The sequence below is a fragment of the Nannospalax galili genome, unplaced genomic scaffold (genome assembly GCF_000622305.1).
Source record: "Nannospalax galili isolate Female #2095 unplaced genomic scaffold, S.galili_v1.0 scaffold17653, whole genome shotgun sequence".
In the NCBI taxonomy this organism is placed as follows: Eukaryota; Metazoa; Chordata; class Mammalia; order Rodentia; family Spalacidae; genus Nannospalax; species Nannospalax galili.
In genome coordinates this window covers 3,400-8,520 of record NW_008333099.1, presented here as the reverse complement: position 1 = coordinate 8,520, position 5,121 = coordinate 3,400, and the positions used below count along the sequence as shown (strand labels likewise).

The following is a 5,121-nucleotide window of genomic DNA, read 5'->3' as shown; positions in this document are numbered from 1 at the left end:
AACTACTGATTTCTTTCTCTAAGTCTCCACTTTCCCATTCTCTTTTCTATTTTCCAACTTAACAGGGTTTCATGTTTTCAGACTTTTCTCGGTCCAGTAAGCACCATAGGCCCGTGTGTTTGTGAACCACTCCTTTCATCAGCCTGCACCCCAGACAGTCATGGGACAGCAATTACAGGCATCACCTTTAAAAAGGAAAAACCGGATGTAAAAAGGAGTCCCTGGTCTACCAACTATCAAAGTGGAGGCAAACTCCAGAAGGTTTTCACACCCAGAGTGATCTCTGGCTTACAGCTTTGCCTTCTGTTCCTTCAGCTCCACCTTTGGAGTCATCTTTCCGTTTCTATGAAAAGTAGCACATGTTTGCAGCTCAGTACATTTACCAACCCGTTTCCTGCTGGTAGAATTTTGGGATCCAAATGGACTTCATTCCTTTCAACCTGTCAACGTTGATCTTAGCCGGCAGTGTTCCTGCTAACACAGCATTCTTAAAATCTTTGAGTGTCTTCTGTGCATGTCAGAATTCACTTTTTCAGGCAAGAAACTCCTCCATATGTCTTTCCCGAATAATCCTGTCTCTATTTCCAGCATCTATTAAGGTGGCTAAGGAGATCCATAAACCACATGAATAATCTCTTCCAAAAGCCATTTGTGTGGGTAAATGTTCTCTCTGAGGCACTAGCAAAAAGTCACAACCACCACCTTTTGGGTCTTCCCTCTAGAGTATGGTTTATTGATGGTAATGTGCTTTTTCACCTCTCTTAAAATCTGAATAGCCCAGAACTTCCCAAGATCATCAAATTCTACTGCTGTCTTGTTGCTTATCACGTCTTCCCCAAATCCCTCTTTCCTCTTCTATTACTATAATTAGAAGGAAAAAAAAAAAAATCCCAGCCTTAATCCTTTGCTTAGAAATCTCTTCAGATACATATCCAAGTTCGACTCGACATATACCTGTGGAACACAGTTCTCTGTGTTCTTAAGACAATGTAAGTTTTCTCTACCATGTTCCCTACTCTCATCTAGGTCTTCATTAGTTGAATTGTTAGCATCTACTCAAGGCAATCTAATGTAGCCTTTTAAAAAATATTTATAATTATTTTATGTTTATGAGTGTATTGCCTGTATGTATGTGAGTGCACCCGTGTCATGCAATGCCATGGAAGTCAGAAGAGGGCTTCCGATTCCCCTGGACTGGAGTTAAGGAAGGTTTGTAGCACCAAGTGGGTGCTGGGAGTCGAACCCGGGTCCTCTGCAAGAGCAGTCAGTGCTCTTAAGTGCTGAGCCATCTCTCCAGCCTCAAGTGTAGAGTGTAGCCTTTTTTAAAAAAAAAAATCATACTCCTCAGAATTCTTCTGGCCTCCCTACTTCCCAATTCCAAAGCCACTTCCAAATGTTAAAGTATTTGCTGCGGTAGCACCTCACTTCCAGGTACCGTAATCAGCCCACATAACCAAAAGCTTCCCACAGCTGCCCGAACAAGTTATTACCAATTTTAGTGATTCAACACAATACAGCTTTCCTGCCTTTCTCAAGGTGGGAGATTAAAATGTCTGAGAGGCTGTGCTACTTTTGGAGGCGCTAGAGGAAATGTTCTCCTGCCTTTTACAGTTTATAGATACTACCCATCTTGATCACATGGTTCTGAGCCCTGCTCCTATCCTCACATCTCCCCTACTCGGATCTTCCTGCCTTCCCAGTCTGTGGAGCCTGGTGATCACAGTTGATCCACAGTAATCTTTTCATCTCGGCATCCTTGACTTAATGATACCAAGATAATTTTTTTTGACAGTGTGTAAGATAATATACAGATTCTAGAGACTAAGATGTGGACATGGAAAGGGGGAGGATTATTCAGCCTGTCACATTTAAAAGAATTTTCTGATTGTCCATGTTTTAAACCTGTTTGCTTGGGTGGCTTTAGTAGCATGGTATAACAAAAATGGAACAAAATACATCTTTCAATAAAACTAAAGCAAGTTTCTCAGAGGTGTTATGTACCGCCTCATTAATATTACCTCATTGTGTACTGCCGATCTCATCCACTCTGAAATCTTTGATTCCGATGAAGGCAATATAAAAAAAGCATCAGGGGTTGTCTTGAGGAAAAAGGATGAACTGTCATTTATCTTTAAAGGGTATCATGTATTCAAGGATGTCTGTTCAAATAGGGAGGTAATATCCCCTCTGGTTATAATATAAAATTAATTCTAATCACAATGGTAATTTAGTTTGTAATATCATGCATTTTGTACAGGAAGAGTTCAGTAATATTAGGGGTTCCCCAGGGTAGAATAAAAGATGTTGTCTTTACTATAACCCACTTTAATACCTTTAGTCACTGAGGTCTGTCATACACTTAGCTGCCATATTGATGACTGAGCTTTTACTTGGGAGCACTGCCTGCCACCAGACCGCAGGGGGCAAATTCTGGGTTCATAGTTTATATAGAAAGGAACAGAACATCTCTCTAACATTCTTCAGTGGATAAGGCAGTAAATGTTTCTGTTTTTTCTTTTTTAATTATCAGGTTTGTATCTCTGGGAGCACATTTTTGAAGGCACACTCGATCCCACTGATGTGACTGCTCAGTGGAGAGAAGGACAGTCAATTGTAGGAAGAACACATTACAGGTATTAGTTGTACAACATTAACCTTGTCATGTTACTGTATGATATTTTATGTAAGTACTAGAGGAAAATAAAGTGTTTAAAGTCGTTCATGGAAGCTGGATGTTACAAGAGAATTTGGAGTGGCAGGAGGATGGAAACAGAGCCCCCGGGTTAGAATGCTTGCCTGGCATGTAAAGCCCTGGTTCCATCCACAGTACCACCAAAAAGTAATTCAACATTTGCAAAATAATGTTTTGCGGTGTTATATCTGTTTTGTTTTTAGCTGTTTATGTGTTTGTTTTAAATTATATGGAAAACTTTATGCTCCACATTTTGTAACATTTGACTGGTGATGAGTACTCAACATTACGTACCTTGGGGAACTAATATGTAAACAAACATCATTTTTTCTTTTTATTATAGTAGTCATGCTCACCTCATAATTTTCAGTTGGTATTCGGGCTGTTTCTTAGTAAAGCATTTTATGTGGTGTCTGATTTATTTGATGGTATAGATTCTCCTTTTTCGGCAAAGCTCAGAAGATTTTTTTTTGTTTTTTAGATTCAGTGAAACCAATGAGTTGCCAAGACTTTTGGGGTTTGGGTTTTTTTTTTTTTTTTCTTTAACTCTTACCTATCACTGCATAATTTCTTAATTTCTAAATAGGCTTAAGATTATTTTAATTGGAAAAGTCATGATAATTTTATCTTGAAAGTGCTATTTTTATTAATTTTGCCTTTTACTGAAATAAACAATAAAATAGTTCTTTTTACATTTATTTCCTGTAATAATTTGTGTGTTAAGAGGGAAAATGTCAAGCAAAGATTATGAGTTTTATTAGCACACCATTGCTTTTCCACATTAATCGAGGAAAGGCTCTTCTTCTCAGTTTCATTTGATTTTTCACTCTTGCTTTGTTTACATTATAAACACTTAGCAATTTCATGGCATGTACCTTTGTTTCTGTGTGCATGTTCTTGTTGAGGATGGCGGGTTCAAATGGAGTACAAAATGGAGTCAGTGTACCTTGGATAGTCTTCCTCGGGAGCCATAGACCTTGCTTCTTTAAAAAGGGTCTCTCATTAGGGGCTTCATTGATTAGACTAGGCTGACTGACAGTGATCTCCAGTAATCTGCCCACCTTTTTACACTGGTGCTAAGGGTTAAATTTAGGTCCTCTCGCTTGCAGGACAAGCACTTTACCAACTAAGCTATCTGCCAGGCCCCTCATTGCATGAATGTTCTGAAAGGAATCATACTTACAAGGTAAACAGGTTTTTACAATCATCACTAGTAATTGTTATGTTGTCCTTTCCTCTTTAGGCTTCTGTTGCTCTAATCTCAGTGTAGATTAATCATACAGATAGTCTTAAACTTACAATACTTAGATTTGAGTGTTGGAAAGTAAACATGTCGCTGGATATGGACCTTCGTGGTAAGAAAACTGTCATAGAATGTGCAAGGCCTGGTTCAACAGCCAGTCCACAAAAAAAGTCAATGTGTATTATGTACATAACTCTAATATCTTAGTATTTGAAAAGTAAACATGTTAGTGAACTTAAGCTACCAGTTCTACCTAGTTCTATCCTATGTACAATTTTCTGAAAAAAATCCTGTGAATTCATAAGAAGTTAGCATCTTTAAACCTGCACTTACAGTATTGCTACAATGATAGTGTAGGATTTTAGCTCTTAACTCCCAGCAAGAAAGCCTAAGTGAACATTTTCCTACGAAGCTGGCTGTTACAAGCGAATACTGCAGTTACAGTATTAGGACAATAATAGTGTAGGATTTTAGCAGTTAACTCCCAGCAAGAAAGCCTAAGCACCATCAGCCCTTCTGAAATTTTTATGCAAGATTTTATATTATTAAAAATGCTGTTTCCTCTTAGAGAATTGTGTATTTGAGTATTGTAACAGGTTTGAAAGCATCTTATTAAGCTTATGGAAAGTAGTATATAATTTATTTAACCTAAATAAGCAAATCTTTGTAGAATTCCAAGTTCTGAGCTGAATCAGATTCTGTGGGTACTAACTTAAGTGAATTTCAAATCTATATTGTTTGCACAATCGTTCAGGATTTAAATGATTTCTCTAGGCTCTCTATATTGAAGTATCCGAGAAAATGTTCAGCTGAGGCAAGCAGTAGAATAAAAAATATTGAAAAACAAAATTTATCTTTTCTGACTAAACCTTGTACTGTCTTCCATCTTAATCGGTTTTATATTTACTTGATATTTTTAATGAATTTAAAATAGTACTTAAATTTTACAAGTTGATTTTTACTAAAACTAGTTTTCTTTTTAAGATAGACTTATAATTTGAAAACTACGTGGTTATGATGATTTTGAAAATTCAGAAAAGAATAAGCTTTAACTACTCATAATTAATTACTTAAAATTCTGCTTTGCCTTTAGCTCCATAAAGGAAGAGTCTGAATTTAGCATTTTAAAAAATATTTTATTTATTATTTTTTATTTTCTGTGTATGAATGTTATGCCTGCATGTAG

At 36.9% G+C, this 5,121-nt stretch overlaps 1 long non-coding RNA gene across 1 annotated transcript in view; it reads left to right on the top strand.

Annotated features, from left to right (window-relative positions):
- The window catches only part of LOC103729780, a 5,179-nt gene extending 1,299 nt beyond the window's left edge, over positions 1–3,880 (top strand). The window contains exons 2-3 of the long non-coding RNA XR_607076.3: positions 2,531–2,633; positions 3,802–3,880. This is a non-coding gene — a long non-coding RNA (uncharacterized LOC103729780). The remainder of the gene's footprint in view (positions 1–2,530; positions 2,634–3,801) is intronic.
- Positions 3,881–5,121: the final 1,241 nt, after the last annotated feature.